The following is a 21,008-nucleotide window of genomic DNA, read 5'->3' as shown; positions in this document are numbered from 1 at the left end:
GCTAGGCTATCAAGGTTTTTTTTTTTTTTCATTGCATCTGAAAATGACTTCGTTCATTACATTCACTTGACGCGGTCTGGCGCAGATCCCCCTCTCGCGTTGCTCAGCTGTGGACGATTTAAAAATGTTTGATATAAAGGTTGCTGTCCCATTTTATACAGGAATTGTTCATTTAAAAAAAATCTAATTATATTGTTAGTTCTAATTATATTGTTAACACAAGTTCATGCACTGTGATATTTTACCATTTTTACTTATAAACTCCTTGAGAGTTTAAAGTTAGTTTAATAGTATTTAAATTCAAGTAACAAAAAAAAGGTTTTAATTGCTTAAATTATTTTTATTAATTAATAATATGTTATCATGTTTATTCTTGTAAAAATACGTGTTTATTCTTTAAGAAAATAAAGGAAAAAATAAGGGATGATCAGAATATTTGTTTTGCTTTACCTATTTATGTAGGCTACAATTATTTAAAAAAAAAAAAAAAAAATGTCATTAAAAAATACCATTGGCCTGAGTAATTTTGACCATTATAGAATTGTGACTTTAAAGGTTAGTGATTTAGGAGGTGAAAATACTGTGAAATTACTAATGGCATGGATTTTAGAGCATATAACAACTGAAGGTTTATGAAACATTGGACAATACAGCATTTTTTTTAAACAACAGAACTTAAAGTTGTAAACTAAAATATCATTTCAACCATACAGCATGTGAATAAGTAAAATGCATACTTTTTATAACATTTCATTATTCATAAAATGCATAACGTTTCTGGTGTTTGGATTTGTACTTCAATATAATGAGCTCCATGTTTAAGAATAGCCCTAGACTAGTTTCTCTCTCTCTCTCTCTCTCTCTCTCTCTCTCTCTCTCTATATATATATATATATATATATAGATAGATATATATATATATTTAACAACATTAGCTCAATGAAATACATCTTCCTTCTGTTAGAATGAATGTTTTCCTGCCTTGCAAAATGTTGGGCTCGTGATCAATAAGTTGTATTCGCCTCAATCTGATTCAGTAAAGTCAAACCGCAGACAGTGAAGCGGAGTCCCGCGCGCTGTGAGGCAGGAACAGAGGATTCCGATTGGTCTTAAAGCCTTCCGCAAACACCCATGATCACAAATAACAATGATTATAATAATAACAGTAACACACCGTTCTTCACAGCCAAAAAACAGACCGAATTCAGTTCAGCTGGAGGGGGTTGGGTTTTTGGGGGTAGTTATGTATGGCTTGTGGGCGTCGAGATAAAGGTGTGAATTGCTCTTTCATATGGACAGTGTCTTATGAGGCTTTCACTTGCTGAACCGGTTTATATAGGACTGTCGTTTTGGTTTTAGACTAAAAAATGGTCTGCCCCCACGTAAGATTTTTTTTTAGATGTCAAGCGTTTGGGCCGTATATCTGAACAACATAACCGGCCAGCTGGAATTCCGAACTTAGCCGGCTGTTATACTACCCACCTCTTAGTATTTCCGACGGACATTAGCTCGCATGTACTGCGGAGTACGTGTATGAAATCAGTTAGTGTTCCGGTTAGGACGGGAATATGCTGTTCATGTAAATACAGTCATTGTTACAAAAACCTACTATATTAACGATAACGACAAACTCTCTTTTCTGTTACCACCTCTCAGACTGCGTAAACCCTGGGTGCTCAACACTACTCCTGGCGATCGACTGTCCTGCAAAGTTCAGCTCCAATCCTAATCAAACACACCTGATGCAACTAATTAAGGTCTTCAGACTCACTTAAAAATTAAAGGCTAAATTAAAAGCTAAACTTTGCAGGACAGTAGATCGCCAGGAGCAGGGTTGGGCACCCATGACCTAAACCCACACTGAGAACCAGAGCGGCAGCGCCTATGTTTGCCTGTCGTTACGTCATATGACGCGTTCTCTGGGAAAAGGTGGTTTCTTGGAGCGTAGCTTAGAATAGGTACACTTTTTTCTTAATTTCCGGGGTTTGGGTGTTGTAAAATTTGGGTGTTGTAAAACATATGTATTCTTATGTATTTCTTTTTAAATTAATATTTTCATACAAGATTCCGTATAAATTAAGTTATACAGTTAAATTGAAAGATGGCCTTTAAGTGACGAGACGACGCCTCCCTGTCATTAATGCGCATTAATAAGTTTTGCACAAACACTTGAATATGAGCGTCGTGGTTTTCACTCGCTCCAAGATGCCTCCATCACGAGTACAATTCATGCCAACAGCCCATAATATAACTGCATATTCAGCAAGAATTCATGTTAAACATATTTAGCTTGATCAGAAGGTTACAGTGACTGCAAGAGTCGAGTGGGATGTTAAGAGTTTGTCTGTTTCTTTTACTGATTATTTTCGGGTTAAAACATGATTTAAACAGATTCACAAGCAATCACTTTAGCAATAATGCGTTCAAACAAATGTAATCTTACAGTGCTACTACATTATCAGCATGCTATCTGATTTTGAAATATTGAAGAAGTTAATCGATCTGTTTAGATAAAATAACTGACAAAAACGTACTGTTATTTCTATCACAAACAAAATGTTCACAGCAGAAAGCAGCAATTAAAGATTTAATGCTTACAATGTTATTAGTTTGGCATGTGATATAGGGAAAAAGTTTACACAAAATAGCTTAAGCCACTTTGAAACTCTTATTTTTTTTATTATTATTGTATATGCTACGTTATGAACATAACATTTCAAACATACTGAAATACTTTATCCATGGAGTGAAGGCGGAGCGTGTTTCTGGTATCAGTGCGCGCGGAGGGGAAGTTGTTGCTGCTCACAGACTCTGCTGCGAGTGAGAGAGATGTTTCACCTGACGAAATGAAGACCGCGGAACACAAGCACAGCATATCCGCCAAAAATCAACCTGCAGCAATGCTCGTTGATCGACTCGCCAAGCTTTACTTTTGTAGGTCGCATGGCAGTAAATAATACGATAATATGACCATGCAGTCAATACAGATATTTAATAAAAACATTAAAACAAGCAGGGCTGTAAAATAAAACAATAAAAAACGCACGCCAGGTCTACATCGGACACAAGTGGAGCAATCCAACAAAAGACAACAGAACACAGTGATGGATACACTGGACTCGATCCCCATCAGTGAACTGATGCTCGTTCTGTTTATGATGAAATGTTCTGACACTGTGTTCAGATGATTTGACACAATACAAATACAATAGTGACACAATAGTGTTATGTCATCAAGTTTAGACACACTTTTCGCTGTGGGGCACGGATGACAACTCTCGTGTCTGGTGTAGACACACAGAAAGTGTCTGCTCTATTTACAAATAAGTTCTATAAGAAAAAAAAAACTAAACCAGCGGCATAACAAGATGGAAATATAGACTAGAAAATATATTAACAGGTCCTCCGTCCATGACACTGACTCACAGCGGAGCTGCCAGTTTTAATCTTAACAGCTCTTAACGCAGAGTGGATGGTTAGATGTATGATGGGCTAGTATTAAATAAATAAATAAATAAATAAAAATAAAGGTATTTCCAGCATTAAGGTAATAACATTACTGTTTTTTTTTAATCATCTTGTTGCAGTTATAAATTTGACTGCTAAATGAATGATAAATCATAAATCTGGGACTTTTTTTTTTTTTTTTAGGCCATATGCCTAAAAAATGAAATAGGCCATATGATATTACCCTACTTTAAAAGCAAGTAAAGAAGGCTCCCTTTAAAATCACTTAAGTTGTCAATTACTAAAGCTATTTTTTACATCGTGTGAATTTTGTTGATTATAATCAGAGAACTGGAGTTTAATCGTAGGATGTTTTATTAATCCGTCCATTCTTTAGAGTTTCAAAGATTTAATCGTGCAGGTTTAATTTTATTCATTTCTTGTTCTCTTACGAGAGATCTCTCGTACTGCGTCTTAGCTAAGACGCTACCGGAAAAGTCTCTTTTCACGATACACTGAAGCAAAAAAATCTCCTTAATTTTGAATTATTGTAAAAGCGCATTTGCAGCAGCACACAGCCATAGGCGAGACGGCTCGCTCGCTCATTGGCTGCTCTGCGGCAACTGCATAAGCCTATCGAGGCTTCGCGCCCTCCATGCCACTTCCCCCCGAAACGGGTGTGGCCTAGCCCTATAAAGGGAGCTCGAAAAGGCTGACTCACCTGATTTTTCATCTCTTCAGCGAAGCTCAAGCATCGTTGATCACGAGAAGAAGCAACGCGTCGTCTGATAAGCATCTCAGCGGGAGGAGCCATTCCTGAAGCTGCTGGCAACGCCGCCTTCCACTGCCGTTCCTGCTGCGCTCTCCGGCGCCCATATCCTTTTCAATTCCTTTTATCCTGTGTGTGTTCGCCCTGCGACACACACTCGTAAAAGAGCTGCGTCTTTTTAAAGATGCCTTCTTGCGGCTCGTGCAGAGCCCCACTCAGCGAGGGAGACCGTCACGTCATCTGTGTCTCCTGCCTGGTTGAAGATCATGCAGCGCTCGCGCTCGCTGACGGCGGATGCCCTCACTGCGAGCTGTTGCCAATGGTGACTCTGAGGACTCGCTTGGCTTTTTTCTCTGAGCCTGCATTCTCCGCTGCGCTGCGGCGCCGTAAAAAGCGCCACTTCCAGTGGATTTCGGAACCGTCTCCAGCTCAACCGAGCTCGCCGGTTCGCCCTGCTTCACCGGCCTCCCCTGCATCGCTTCCTGATGGTCAGCGCCCACTGTCTGCTGCCGCGTCTTTCGAGGAAGTCGATCTCAGGGCCGCGTCGGGGGAAGAGGACACGTGCTCTCTGCTAGCTTCGGGCAGTGAGGGCTGGGCGAGCTCCGGGGATCTCGCACCTTCTGCCCAGCAGACGAGCTGACATCGAGAAGGAGCTGATGCGAGTGCTCACGCTGGCCGCAACGAGCCTCGACCTCGAGTGGTCTGCACCAGCGCCCCCCTCTCGTTCCCGGCTGGATGGTAGTTTCCTTTCGGATGAGCGTACTTCTCCGAACTCAAAGCCCGCCTCATTTCTTCCTGAGCTTCACGAAGAGGTGGCAAAGGCTTGGAACGCTCCATATTCAGCGCGAACTCGTTCGTCTGTCTCACTAGCATTCACCACACTGGATGATGCTAAAAACAGGAACTACCAGTCACTTCCGCCGGTGGAACAGGCGATAGCGACGCACCTTTGCCCGCCCTCTGCTGGACGGCGGACGAAAGCGGTGTTGCCATCTAAAGCCTGCCGCATTACGTCATTTCTGCTCGTGCAGATCTTTTCTGCTGCTGGGCAGGCTACGTCTGCACTACACACCATGGCCACGCTGCAGATATTCCAGGGTGATCTCCTACGTAAGCTGGACGAGATGGGACCTGAGGCTATCTTTCTCGCGGATTTGAGGAGTGCTTCGGATCTCTCTCTCCGCGCTACTAAATCCGCTGCACAGGCCATGGGACGAATTATGGCTTCCGCTACGGTGGCTGAGAGGCATCTATGGCTGACGCTCTCAGACATGGCAGAGTCTGAACGCACTGCGTTCCTCGAATCCCCGCTGACTCCCGCTGGCCTCTTCGGATCTTCTGTCAATGAGTTCATTGAGAGATTTGTCGAGGACCAGAAAGCGTCGCAAGCATTCAAGCACTTCCTCCCTGAAGCGCTCCGGTTCTGCAGCGAGTCGTGCTAGACCGGCCCCGCAAAGCTCTCAGCCACACCCCCCGCCTCCTGCTGCTTCATCGCAACAGCGTCAGCAACGCAGCTCGAGACCCCGTTCTTGCTCTACCGGCCGTCGCACCCCGCGCCGCGGGGACCACAGCAGAGGATTACGGTGAGGCCGGAAGCCCCGAAGCCATCCTAGCACTCCTAGGAAAGCGCCGGTGCACGAGTCCCGCCGCGGCCGAACTCTCACCCAAGCGCGCCGCTGTTTCAGTTCCAGGGATTGTGACCGTCTCAGCGTTTTTTGCAATGCGCAAGCCTGTACAGTTGCCTGCTTGCCTGCACACAAAAACCGTTATCATGGCTACCCAGATATTTCCCGAAAAAGAAGTAATTTCTGGTGTCCCGGCCACGGCCGATGGTGCTATAAATGTAGTGACGATGCCCACTCCTCAGTGCCCATCTCCACATATAAGCACAGCCCTTCACACAGGGCTCGCACCCAAAAAAAGCGACTACATAGTAAACGTGCCCACTCCTCAGTGCCCACAAACACTATGTCACACACGTCATGTGGTTTCTGTAAAAACGAAACCCGTGCACGTTCGTTCTGCCCAGGCAGACAGCGAGTCAAAAGCAGTAAATGTACACGCTTACAGCCCACAATTACTCACAGACAGCACGAGTCCCACGGGACCTGCTCAGCCCTCCCTCACTCGGTTAAGCACCGTGGAGGGGTCGAGGACGAGCGATCTGCCCGCTGTGATCAGCGCGCTCCCCGCCTCAAATGTCACAGGCTTAACGGCCATGTTACAGCACATCGAAGCGCTGCCGTTGCCCAGCCAACAGAGCGCGCTTCGCATCCAACCCTTAGCCATTCATGCAGATGCATGGTCAGCGCTTCCAGGGGTTTCGGATTGGGTGCTAGACATTATAAAGAGAGGCTACTCGCTACAGTTTTTTCGACGCCCTCCGCGCTTTTTAGCGCGCGTCGAAACTACGGTCAAAACAGAAGTAGCACACCTACTTCAAGGCGAAATATCAAAACTGTTGAGCAAAGGGGCTGTGGAGCCTGTATCTCAAGCTCAAAGCGAAGGGGGGCTGTACAGCAGATACTTTCTAGTGCCCAAGAAAGACGGAGGTTTCAGACCCATACTGGATCTAAGACAGCTGAACAAATCATTGGCGAAACGCAGTTTCAAAATGCTTACAACCAGGGGACTCCTCGCACATATTCTCAGAGGAGACTGGTTCATGTCGATAGATCTGAAGGACGCGTATTTTCAAATAAAGATAGCGTCACGTCACAGGCGATACTTGAGATTCGCCTTCGAGGGCCAGACATACCAGTATACAGTCCTGCCGTTCGGCTTGTCCATGGCTCCTCATACATTAACGAAGTGCATGGACGCAGCGCTCGCTCCTCTCGGACTCAGAGGCATGCGAGTGCTGAACTATTTGGACGACTGGCTAATTCTGGCTGAATCACGATCAGAGCTCGTGGAACACAGGGCCATTTTACTCGATCACCTCGAGAAACTTGGTCTCAGTGTCAACTGGACGAAGAGTTCGCTGGGTATAGCTCTGGACTCAGGCTCCATGACGGCGCGGCTGTCGCCACAGCGCGCTTTGGGCATTCAGCGCGCAGCGAGCGCTCTCCGCTTCTCGCTCAGAGAATTTCAGAAGATGCTAGGTCTCATGGCCTCAGCATCACCAGTTCTTCAGTTGGGCCTGCTCCGCATGCGCCCCTTGCAGTTCTGGCTGAAAGCGCGAGTACCGCGCAGAGCGTGGATAGCCGGTCAGTTGCATCTCAAGGTCAATCAGAGCTGTGTTACAGCTTTGAAACCCTGGACAGCGAACGACTGGTACCAATCAGGTGTAAGCCTGGGGACTTCCTCGAAAGTGAAAATGGTGTCGACGGACGCCTCCACTTCGGGATGGGGAGCGCTGCTCAAGGGCAGACCGTTCTTTGGCCTGTGGTCAGAACGGGAAAAGCTCCAACATATCAACTGTCTGGAAATGCTGGCAGTAGAGAACGCGCTGACGTGCTTTTGTCCCCGAAATCAAGGGCTCCTCGCTGAGAGCAGTTCATGTGCCTGGGCTACAGAATCTGGGTCCAGACAGACTGTCCAGAAACAACATTCCCACGGGCAAATGGTCTCTACACCCACAGACAGTCCAGCTGCTGTGGGAGAGATTTGGCAGGGCGGAAGTGGACCTCTTCGCGTCCCACGAAAACGCTCTCTGCCCCGCTTTCTTTTCCAAGAATAAAAGCGCGCTGTCACAAGGGTGGCCGCGCTGCCCGCTCTATGCTTTTCCCCCCGTCTCCCTCCTTCCGCAGGTGATAGAACGGGTGAGGGAAACAAGATGCTCAGTACTGCTTGTAGCACCACTTTGGAAGAACCAACCATGGTTTCCAGATTTGATGCAGTTAGCAGACACTGCCCCGTGGCCAGTGCCGTTGAGGAGGGACCTCCTCTCGCAGGCCAGGGGCTCGATTTGGCACCCTCAACTGGAGTTGTGGTCCCTCCATGTGTGGGCGCTCAACGGTTACCTGCTGATCTCTCAGTGGGAGTGCTAAATACTATCACTCGTCGACTCGACGGCTATATGCCTCGAAGTGGTCAGTATTCTCCAGCTGGTGCACAGCTCGGGGACGTTCACCCCTTAGTTGTGAGGTGACGGAGGTTCTCTCCTTCCTACAGGAGCTGTTGGATAAGGGCAGAGCCCCCTCCACGCTTAAAGTTTACGTGGCGGCTATCGCAGCGTTTTCTGAGACAAGGAATAATTTGGTCATCCGCTTCCTTAGAGGAGCTAGGAGGCTGAATCCTTCCAGACCTCCGTCAGTCCCTGTTAGGTATGGGATGATAACCGGTTTCAAGGTTTACCGCGGTTTGAAAAAGTCACGGTTTCAAAAGCGCAAACAAAAAAAGTTATACCGTTCCTACAATATGTGCATTTTTTGTGTCGTCAAAGTGAAAGCGCAGGACTCCCTACTAGATTGTGTGTGTGCGTACCTGCAGCGAAAACAATGCAGCCCCTCCCCCACCGGTTACTGCTGGCAGGCGCGTGTATGTGATTGTGCGCGTGATCCGCAGTCAGTGAGACTCAGCAGTAATTTAAGTTCAGGATGGCCGAAGGAGGTGAACCCCCACAACTTTTCCCCACATCAAAAAAGACCAAGTCAGCGGTGTGGGATTTTTTTGGGTATCGGAAAAATTCTGACGACCACGGCTTGGAAGAGGAAGGTCAACCGACATGCAAATCATGTTTAAAAAGAGTCGCTGCTAGAGGAGGCAATACATCAAATATAATTTCTCATCTACGGGAGCACCATCCAGCACTCTTCGCTAAATTCAAGGTGAGTTGTTAACTTAAAGCTGTCTTGAAATGAACTTTTGCAAACATCTAAGTTACCGAGTCAGATAACACGGCTAATTAATAAACATTAGCTAACATCAAATAATTTCCTCTTGCACGTTACTTTACAGAGTGGGGAATAGCAGGCTATGTACTAACGTTACGTTTCTGTGATTAAACATTAGTACAATAATTAAGTTAAGGTGAAATCACGTCTTTGCTTTTAAGCCTTCTGCTACGTTAACATCTTTTCAAAATCATGCCATTAAAAAAAAAAACTCCTCGCTGGCTCTCACGTGTCTTTGAGTGTTCGTAAACTGATGAGACTGTGTGTGTGTGTGCGCGCGCGCATGTGTGCAGTACACTCGCACTCTCTGCGTTAATATGCATCTACAGTAACATTTATTTTAGAGCATTATTTTGATATTTTTAGCAGTACTATTTGTTTTTACACACACAAAAAATTAAATAATGTAATTAGTTGTTTTTGTTAAATCTAGTAAATTACCACATCACATCTATTTTTAAAAGTGTACTGATTAAAAGATGAAGTGAAAAAAAAAGACTAGTTACAGATTTAGCTTAAATTTAACATGTCAGTCTTTGTTTTTCTTCTTTGTAGAGCAGCTGTGGCTTCAGCAACAAAGGACCATCCTCCTAAAAAGCTGCAGGTCAGCCAACAATTCAAGAAACTTTTGAGAAACAGCTTGCTTATGCACCCACATCCAAGGCTGCAAAGGACCTGAACAGTGTGGTGGCATACTTTATTGCAAAAGACATGATGCCTTTTCAAACTGTGGAGAAACCTGGTTTTTTAAAACTAATGAAAACAGGAACACCTTTATACAAAGTGCCATCAAGAAAATTCTTTTCAAAGAATCAAATCCCCAAGATGTACACAGAAGTCAGGGGTCATGTGCAAAAACAAGTGGCAGAAGGGGTGTGGTTTTCTGTTACTACAGATGTTTGGATCAGCAGTGGTGGTAGTGGAGAACCATACATAAGCTTCACAGTTAATTTCCTCTCTCCAGATTGGGAATTGAAGTCCTTCTGCCTCGAAGCTGTTTTTTTTCCAGACGACCACACAGCTGAAAACATCTTGGAATTTTTTGAAAACATACTGCAGGAGTGGAGCATCACAAGGGACCATTTGTCCAGCATCACAACAAACAATGCGTCAAACATGAAAAAAGCATTCCAAGGCTTACCCTGTGTTTTGCTCAGCTGTTTTGGCCATAACCTAAATTTGGCTATAGTAAAAGTGCTAAAACTTCAAAGAGTTGAATCCGCTGTTCAAGCATGCAGGCATCTTGTTCAAGGATTCTCTCGCAGCTGGAAAAGAAAGAGGGAACTAAAGAAAAATCAGGGACTTCTGAATATTCCGGAAAAATCACTCATTCATGATGTAGTGACAAGATGGGGGTCCACCTTCAAAATGATTGAAAGATTTCTGGAACAGCAGCAGGCTTGTTGTGCAGTGCTTGCAGCAGACAGAAGCTCATGCCATTTAATGCCAAAAGACAGTGATGTGCGCACTTTGGAGATGGTCTGCCAACTTCTGAGGCCTCTAAATGACTTCACAGATCTACTGGCTTCTGAAACAAAGACCACCCTGTCATCATTGAAGCCTGTTATGGAGCACATCACTGGCATACTGGAAGAAAAAGAGGAAGATGATGCCCTAACAAAACAAATGAAAAAAGTAATGAGGGATGATCTGCAACAGCGTTACTCCTCTGAGGATGTCAGTAAGCTGATTGACATTGCTTGCTTCATTGATCCCCCGTTTCAAGGGCAACTTTTCGCAGAACAAGGATGAGACTGTCATGTTCACTGTAGAGGAAGCTGTGAAACTGGAAGAAATTACATCACAGCCACCTCAAGAATTACCTGCCTTCACTACTGCTCAAGAGCAAGGAAACAGCACTTCCACAACCACTGTCCCTTCTGCTGCAACAAAGAAGAAAGACAAATCTCTGTCTTGCTTGCTCAAAAAAATTACATCAGCAAAACAAGAAATGGTCAAAGAAGGAGATGTCCCATTAAAAGAAAGAGTGATAGCAGAGATTAAATTGTATATGTCTCAGCCTCCCATATCCTCTGATACTGACCCACTGGCATGGTGGAAAGTTCATGCTCAAGAGTTACCTCTACTTGGCAAGGTAGCAAGAAAATTTCTCTGCATCCCAGCCACCAGTGTGCCCTCAAAAAGGGTGTTCAGTTGTAGCGGACATATCCTCTTACCTCACCGGTCCAAACTTAATCCAGGAAAGGTGAACATGCTCACATTCCTGCATCTTAACTTGGACTGAACTGAATAAAGAATGTGTAAAAAGTGAGCATGTCTACAAAAATTGTTGAGCTGCTAAAATGACTACATTTATTTATTTTTGGAACTGTGACAAATGGTCATGTTTTTGTTTTGATTAGTGATTGCATTTTTTCCATTTAGAAGGAGGTTTTTGAAAATTTTATTTATGTTTATTTATGTTGATTATTGTTGAGCTGCAGGATTAGGCTCACACAAGTGACTGCAATTTAATTTAATTAAGAAGATTCAATTATTTATTTTAATTATTTTGCCTGATGTTCAATGTTAGAAAATGTTCTAAATGTTTCCTAAAATAAAATATACTGTGTTCAGTTGAAAAAAAAAAAGAGTTGTTTTTTTACCCAGACATTTAAATATAACATTGTAAAGCAGTAATTACAATACCGTGATACCGTGAAACCGTGATATTTTTATCCAGGATTATCATACCGTCAGAATCTTATACCGGCCCATGCCTAGTCCCTGTATGGGACCTCTCGACGGTTTTGGAGGCCATGAAAGGTTCCCCTTTCGAGCCTATCCAAATGATTAGCCTCAAATATCTGTCATTCAAGACAGTGTTCTTGTTGGCTCTCGCTTCAGTGAAGCGTGTGGGTGACCTGCACGCGCTCTCGGTGAGCCCGACGTGCTTGGAGTTTGGGCCTAATGACTCAAGGGTCATACTCAAACCTAGGCACGGTTATGTGCCGAAATCCCTCAACACACCGTTTCGGGCTCAGGTTATTTCCCTGTCTGCCCTGTCGGTGTCAGGAGAGGATGGAGACTCGAGTCTTCTTTGCCCCGTTAGGGTTTTAAGAACTTATGTGTCTCGCTCTGCTGTCTTTAGACAGACTGAGCAGCTGTTTGTCTCGTTCAGTGGACGTTCCAAGGGAATGGCTGTTTCGAGACAGACTCTATCCAGATGGATTGTTGACGCTATAGCGTTAGCTTAAGTTTCCTGGGGCCTTCAGTGCCCACTGGGCGTCAGAGCACACTCCACAAGAGGCGTCGCCTCATCGTGGGCGTGGTCTAGTGGGATCTCCTTACAGGATATATGTATGGCAGCAGGATGGGCCTCGCCGTCTACATTTATCAGGTTCTATAACCTAGAGGTTCCCGCCCTGCAAGCAAAGCTGTTGTCGGTATAGCTGAATCAGGGTCCTGATTGGAACTCTGAGATCGCAAGCGCTATGCGCTGCCGACTGTTATATGGGCAGTATTGCGTAAGACCCACATTACCACATTGGTCAGGCCTTGCCTTGATTATGTGATGTCATATTGCCGCGTCTACGGACGCTGCTAGATATGGGACGGAGGGTCTCCCCCCTCCTGTTCTAGGACTCTCTGTGAGTCCCTCGGGTGATTGTGCACTGTAAATCCTGGGCGTCGCTTCCAGGTTTATTGGTGTGTGATCTCTGCACGCACGGCGCTTTACATTGGGTTCCTGTAGCGTCTTAGCTAAGACGCAGTACGAGAGAACTCTCGTAAGAGAACATACTCGGTTACTAACGTAACCTCGGTTCTCTCTAGAAGAGGGAATGAGTACTGCGTTCTCTGCCGTGCGTATGATTCACTCTGGTTCGCTTCGGAGATAAAATAAATCAGGTGAGTCAGCCTTTTCGAGCTCCCTTTAAAGGGCTAGGCCACACCCGTTTCGGCGGGAAGTGGCATGGAGGGCGCGAAGCCTATGGCTGTGTGCTGCTGCAAATGCGCTTTACAATAATTCAAAATTAAGGATAATTTTTTGCTTCAGTGTATCGTGAAAAGAGACTTTTCCCGTAGCGTCTTAGCTAAGACGCAGTACTCGTTCCCTCTTCTAGAGAGAACCGAGGTTACGTAAGTAACCGAGTACGTTTTAGGCAAATTAGGCCTAAATAATGGGAACGAAATTATACAGTTTAAACATGAAGCAATTTCTTAATCAGTTTACAGACAAACGTCTTTTTCCCAATAAGTTATGTCAAAATAAAGGACAGGTAATGAATAACAAAAATGCATGTTGTTTTATTAAAGGAAAAAATATATTTATATTTAAAATATAAATTAAAATATAGGCAAATATATGAAAATATTGACATTTTGCATATTAATCCATTTAGCCTACATTCCAAAATACCTGTAAATTCTGTGACGTCATTAGCCTCTAAACAGCTGCGCTTGTATTTGTAAACATGATGGTGGTATATGCAGTCAGTATTTTTGTTGAGGTTACATTTTTGTTTTAAACTTTAGCATTCATGCAACTGCTTTCGTTACAGACTACAAACCAAAATACTGAACTATAGGAGATAAAATGTTGCCTGTTGTCACATCTGTATGCAGCTACCTGCAGCTAAAAAAAGTTGGTGCCTCAGTAAGTGTCGGCAGACTGACTCGATCATTTCATATTATGTCACCGATACAAACCAACCAGCTTTATAATAGACTATTATAGGCTAAATATTATTATATCTAATCGATTACATTCATTGAAATAAATATATCAATAATTATACTCACCATTAATAAAACACCTGATGCTGTCATGAGCTGACCAATTTAATGAAATTCGGCTTGAAAGGATTAATAGCACAATGAAGTGGCAATTGTAAATTGCAGTCTGTAAGACACGCGACATTGCAGAAAAGGTGCGTTCACAAATGTAGCAAATGCTGATCCAAATTAATATCAAATAGTCTATGTGCCGTCAGCACAGCTGAACAGTTCTGTGTTCAAATGCGTTCAAAATGAGATCAAAAGATGGCGCCAAGCACTGGCAAAAGTAATTACCGTGAATGTGACAGGAGGGGTATAGTAACAAGATATTTGAATTATTTACTAATAAACTAGTGTTTTCTGAGTCTGTGTCCCAAAGATGAAGTTGCCTGTCTCATCATCTCCTCATTAGACGCGTATCTATACGGATTATGGTTGTAATGAAAGGTTTTTTTCAGTAGTAATTCAAAGCTTTTTATAGATATATTTATCATGTCTGTGCGGCATGTATTCGCTGAGTTTCGGTTCATTTTTGTAAGTGCTCCTGTTCAAGACGAGACGGCAGAAAGCATGTTTGTTTTCTTTATATTATGATCGCACTAGCACCTCCATGTCCCAAAAAGCATGCTTTATCTTGCACTCTCCGCTCAAAATATTGCATAGAGCGCACATTTATCTGGGTTTAACGTTAAAACATCGTTACATGCTTGAATTGTTTTATATCTTTAGATTTTATTTTAGACAATTCGTGATGATTTGAGAAGGCTGATCAAACATAGGCTGATCCGCTTACTCTCTCGCTTGGTGGTTACTTCAAAAACATTTTTTGTGATGGTAGTTTATTTTTTAGATATTTAAAACGCAATGTTTTCAGTTTATTGATGATCTGACTCCTGTGAATGCGTCACATTGTTATGATTGGCCCGGAGTAGACGTCTTACGTCACCGTGTTCTGAACTCGTACGTGCTCATACCGGTAATTTTCCTTCTGCGTTCACCCACCACATAAGTACGGCAATTTACTGGTAATGTTACAACTTCTCATACCGGTAAATTGACGGAACAAATTTACCCGTATTTTTTAAAAGATCCTGTTCACATATGATCTCTTTACGGCAATTTACTGGTAACTTTCCGGAACAGTCTGTATGTGTAAAAGGGCTTATTAATATGATGTGAATATGAATATAAAAGGTTCTAAATATAATGTAGAAAATGTGTTGTGACAATTAATGTGAACTGAAGTGAAGTGAATTGTGTCAATGATGTGTCCGGGATCCCCAATGGCCCATATCCTTCAGCCTGTTCAAATATATATTTACACATATATATATATATATATATACAGTACAGACCAAAAGTTTGGAAACATTACTATTTTTAATGTATATATATATATATATATATATATATATATATATATAAAATGTCACATATATAGTAGCCTAAGAACAAAATAGCCAACGTATTATTAGAGGCACTTTCTTGCTGAATTCCACTGAACATATCAGACAACAAGGGTGCATGAGAGACGAGTCTTTTTTTCTGCGCTCTGATCTCAATCTCCTGCGCTTGGCGCTTCTCCGCATCCAGCATGGCCTGGAGCATTTCTCATGTGCGCTGCCTTATTTCTGCATCGAAGTAATGGTCTTTATAACGTGGATCAAGCACATTCGCGATGAAGTGCAGAGGATCCGAAAAGATCTCAGTGAGACGTGTGCTAACAGACTCTATAAGACTGTACTTTTCTTTGTTTTCACTTCGTGGTCCATCTTAATCTCTTTGTTAGGAGACGCTTTAGTGCTGCGAATAAAGGAATAAGAATAGAGAGTATCTTCTCTATTAAGACCCACTGGTGTGAAGTGAATGTCACGGGGAGCTCGTGGTCTGCGCTATGCAGGTGCACGTCGCGGTTTCTGTTTGTCATCACAACATTTCGGCCGTGTTGTTTCGGTGATAAAAGTCTATTCGGCCACCAAAAATTTTCGGTGGCCGAATATTCGGTGCATCCCTACCTGAAACTGAGCTGCAGGATGGTGGTCAAGACTTCAGTCTTGAAGGGGTCAGCTTTTCAGTGCTCAGACCATACACACTGCATTAAATTTGTCTGCATGGCCGTCGTCCCAGAAGGAAGCCTCTACTAGAGATGATGCACAAGAAAGCCCACAAACAGTTTTCTGAAGACAAGCAGACTAAGGACATGGATTAATGGAACCATTTCCTGTGGTCTGATGAGACCAATATAAACTTATTTGGTTCAAATGGTGTCAAGAGTGTGTCTGCAACCAGGTGAGGAGTACAAGTGTGTCTTGCCTTCATTCAAGCATGGTGATGGGAGTGTCATGGTCTGGGGCTGCATGAGTGCTTCCAGCACTGGGGAGATACAGTTCATTGAGGGAACCATGAATGCCATCATGTACTGTGACATACTGAAGCAGAGCATGATCCCCTCCCTTCAGAGACTGGGCCGTAGGGCAGTATTCCAACATGATAATGACCCCAAACACACCTCCAAGATGACAACTACCTTGCTAAAGAAGCTGAGGTTAAAGGTGATGGACTGGACCCTATTGAGCATCTGTGGGGCATCCTCAAATGGAAGGTGGAGGAGCACAAGGTCTCTAACATCCACCAGTGTGATGTCGTCATGGAGGAGTGGAAGAGGACTCCAAAACTAAATGTGTGTCAGTGTGCAGATTCATTAAATTTGGTTCGCTGTATTACATCTATTCAGAAGTGCACCAGTGAGAATCATAATTTTCCCCACATTTGCTGTATATCCATAAAGTGATATCTTTGTCATAGTATTCTTTTAGTGGTTCACTAACTCAAGGTCTCTTGCTGCCAACTACTGGTATTAAAAATTTAACCTGCAATGTGTTTGTTTGTTTGTTTTTTGTTTGTTTTGCATATGATTTCCAATTAATTATTGGAAGTGGGTTGGTTAAGGGCCTGATTAGCTGATGCATTACTTGATTTGGGTTCAATAGGGGAGCATGTGATTAGTTGAGAAACTGTGCATAGTTAATGATATTAACGACGATAATGATAATGAAATACAGTGTGCTTAATGCCTACTAGAGGTCTGCTATCTGACCCGAGCCCGACGGGTCCCCAAATGCTTTCGGGTCGTGTTTAGGTTAATGTTCAATGAATAGCTTTGGGTTCGGGTCAGGCTGGGGTTTGTAGCTAAACTAAAACTATATGCAGCAGGGTACGCTGGTTAGACGCACGGACACACAAATATTGCCTACAGAAATCAGAGATTGCACAGCGCATGGACACTTTTATTTGTAAAATAGCTTCCACAGGCTACTGACTCGCAATGTTATATTTCTCTGCAATGAGTGGGTAAAAATTTTAGCTTTTGAAGAAACTAGCCTCATTGCTTGTAGAGAAAGACACGCAGACGCAGGTTCACATACGCAACTTTCATCTCTTGAGTGAGAGACGAGTGGGAACAGTTCTTGCTGGAGCCATGTATTTCACCAGATGAGGATCCCATTCAGTGATGAAACCAAAACACGAAGCGCTTCACAAAACGTATTCACTTAGCACACCTTTATTTGTGAGTCCCGACAACATCTGTGCCGTCAGAGCGCGTTTTCTCCTCGGCCGGCCTTATTGTTAACAGACTAAGGAGCCAACTTTCCCCTGATCATGTTTACATGCCTGTGTTTCTTAACAAGAACATGTAAAACAATAGAAAAACAAAAGTAAAAAAGATTTGCTGATAGTTTCAAAGTTAAGTGTAAGCATTCTGTACAATAGCCTAATTGCTGCAGGCTGCTTTACGTTTTTTCTTTGTTCACTTTTTTTTTCTTTTTTTTCGCTTTTAATCTGTACTTTTGTTTGTTTGCACGCATTGTTAAATGTTTTCAGCTACAAAACACGATGTGTAATGTTCAAGCTTATTGTGTGTAATCTTTGTAATTCAAAAATTACGGAAACAATAAATGTTGCTGAAAAGTCTCATTAAACTTAATTTAACCCTTGTGGATTGTTCAAATTCACTACCCTTTGGGTATGTTCGGCATGAAAACATCCACTCAATTAAACTGCTGTAAAAATGTATCAGATTCATATTTTTTTTTCAATTTTTGTTGCACAAATCTGTTAATAAACTTCAGTCCTGATCAAAACTACCAAATGTTTTTAAAAAATCCAAGATTTTAACTCTTTAATTGCCAAGTTCATAAATGATGTCATTTGGGGGGAAAAAAACACACAAAATGACTTATTTTCAATATAAAACTAATTGTGGCTGGATTTTTTTTTTTACTTTTTATAACAGTCTTGGGCAAGTCAAAGATTAGTAACAAGATTGGCTTCGATGCATTTTTAGTTTTTGTGCAGCATTAGATTTAAATTTTTTCTTCCTAATTTGTTGTTGGTGGCTGTTTTTGCCCCATTGACTTCCATTATAACGACATTTTTTGATTGCAAAGCCATGACACCATATAATCATGCATTCTTGATTGTTTGTGGTTTTCCCTTTTGGGAAGAGGTAAAATTTGTTATTTTTACAGTTGATCACTAGGTGAGACCATTAACCCTTTAGATAGGCCTGTGCAAAAAAAGCTTAGTTTCTGACTTGTATATGAAGCTATATGGAGTATAACAGCATATTATATTATGTGTGTATTTGTGTGTGTGTGAGAAAGAAAATAAGACTCAACTTTACCCCCTAGTGGACGAAAACGTCCCCAACAACGCATAAGGGTTAAATAAACGAATATTCGAATAGACAGATGTTTTTGTATTTGATTACATCTTCCCAGCTTAGCAATTTATGGTTATTGAGGATAATACAATGATGTGAAAAGTAAGGCTTCTTGTCCAAAACCTTGAGAGTTTTTTTTATAAAGAGTTGCTAATGGCTTTAGTGATGAGCTATTAATTTGTCCCCAGCTTGTCAGACAATGTTAGATGTGACATAATCATTGCGTCCATAAATAATTTAGCATTAAAAGTAAGTGCATTTATAATATATCTAAAATTAGCAAAGTCTATTGCACACTTTCTTAATATGTGCTTTAAAAGAAAGATTTGAATCAATAATAATGCCCAAATACTTAAATTGTGGCACAATACTAATGTTTTGACCTGAAATCGTTATGTTTGACACAATGTTACATTGTCTTTTTGTGAAAGACATTCCCACAGTTTTATCTACATTTAGTTGAAGGCATGAACGATTTAGCCAACCTGTGATCTGGTCCATGGCTGTAGTCAGTTTGTCAGCAGCCAGATGTTTTGTCTTGGCATGCACATAAATTACAGTGTCATCTGGATACATTATTGTATTGATATCAGGGCAAACTGATGGCAGATCATTGATATATAGGCTAAACAAAAGCAGGCCAAGTATTGATCCTTGTGGCACCCCGGTGCATAAATTAAGAGCAAATGAGCGATGGGTGTTCACAGAAACGTATTGAGTTCTACCAGTTAAGTATGACTCAAACCATTTGAATGCAGGAGAAAAATTAAAAGTAGAGAGTTTGGCAATAAGGACCTGATGGTTGATGGTGTCAAAAGCTTTACGAAGATCTAAAAACACAGCATCAACAACACCTCCTTTGTCCACCATTGCGCAAACTGTCTCTAAAAAGAAACAGTTTGCTGTTTCTGCAGAGTGATGGGCCCTGAAGCCAAACTGCATCAGATGAAGAGTGAATGGACTATTATTAAAAAAGGAGACAAGCTGCTCTGATACATATTTTTCCAGCAAACTTGGAGACCACAGGTAAAATACTAATTGGGCAGGAGTTAGATATGTTCAGAGGGTCATTTGACTTTAATATGAGAGTTACAATTGCAGTCTTCCAGGTAGTTGGAAATATCCCCTCAAATACTGACTGATTTACAGTTTGTGTAATAGGGTAGGCTAGATGTTCTTTCAGGAATTTAACCATTTTAGAGTCCATTCAATAAATATATTTTGCTGATGAGATTTTAAGAGAATTAATAATTAATAATTAATAATAATTTTAATTTCAGAGATAGCTTGAATGCTAATTTGACAATATCTCCAGTTGTTAGGGGAAAATTCTGTGCGATTCCATCCACAGAATTGATCAAATATTAATTAAAAGCTACAGCTATTTGTGCTGGATCTTGTATTAGTTTACCATTCAGGTTCAACTCTAATTGGTTTCTAAGCCTATGGCTAATTCCCATCACATTCTTAATCTGTTCCCAGATCAGCTCTGTATTCCCTTTCCCTCATTAATAATTGTCATAAAAAAAATTGGCTTTAGCCTTTCTGATGACTTTGATTACTTGATTACGTAATGAAGTGGACCTATGCCCATCACTATTAACTTGGTTTTTAATGATCTTTTTAAAGCGAAGTCTCTTTCTTTCATCAAATTGAATATTTCAGTATTGAGCCAAGGGAGTGCATTTGTTTTTGTTTTGTTTTTTTCCTTTTACCTTTCTAGTAAACTCCTTAACTAGACTTTGTAGCTTGGAAGTAAACATCTTGCTAACTTCTTCCATGTTGATCCCAGAAAATATATCTATCCAATTAGTCTGCCGTACTTCCCTTTCTAACTCTAACGTCTAAGTTAGAGTTAGTAAGAAGATGATGTACTTGTTCAGACTTTGGTGTGAGGCTGCGGATGTTCATATGCCCTCCAAAGAGACCCCTAGGTTTGAGTTGATGATCCCAAATCAGTCGAGAGTGATTGACGGTTTTAAAAAAGTTCAGTTTGCGGTGTTTTTTCAGAGCAGGTTTTATAATGCTTTTGAATCCACTGTAGGTTGTACCATTTAGATTTGCACGCTTACCTTGAACGCAATGACCAGTTACCGTGACATCCGGACGATATGATCCCGTAAGGTCAGAAACGTGGGGCAAGGAGATGTTTGCTCCTCAACGACGAAAGCCCCGCCACCTTCGATCCACGCGCCGACAGATGGCAGCCCAGGCCCTCGGCGCTCACCAGGCCTAGCGTCACAACCCTCGCTGTCCGAAATCTCCGCTCCCTAGCTCCACAGCCCTATTTGGGTGTGCTTGCAACCTTGAAGCTGGTACCTCGGGGAATCGGACCTAGGCACGGGTGCACCCCAGCAAACAGTAACGTCCGCCAACGAACGTTATAAAGCGGACACACTGCGCACCGGACGTTCGGAACGTCGTCTGAGACAGTGTTTGGCAGTAACTAGTTACATGTAACTAAATTACGTAATTTAATTGCAAAATAAGTAGCTGTAATCGGTTACAGTTA

The 21,008-nt window shown here is 42.4% G+C and overlaps 1 protein-coding gene across 1 annotated transcript in view; it reads right to left on the bottom strand.

Moving 5' to 3' along the window:
- The window catches only part of cd44b (CD44 molecule (Indian blood group) b), a 137,140-nt gene extending 116,421 nt beyond the window's left edge, over positions 1-20,719 (bottom strand). The window contains exon 1 of the mRNA XM_059546374.1: positions 20,569-20,719. The gene's annotated coding sequence lies outside the window, so the exon portion shown is untranslated. The remainder of the gene's footprint in view (positions 1-20,568) is intronic.
- Between the last annotated feature and the right edge of the window lie 289 nt (positions 20,720-21,008).

The sequence above is a fragment of the Carassius carassius genome, chromosome 50, assembly GCF_963082965.1.
Source record: "Carassius carassius chromosome 50, fCarCar2.1, whole genome shotgun sequence".
Classification (NCBI taxonomy): Eukaryota; Metazoa; Chordata; class Actinopteri; order Cypriniformes; family Cyprinidae; genus Carassius; species Carassius carassius.
Note: the sequence above shows the minus strand (reverse complement) of the source record. Positions and strands in the feature narration are given on the sequence as shown.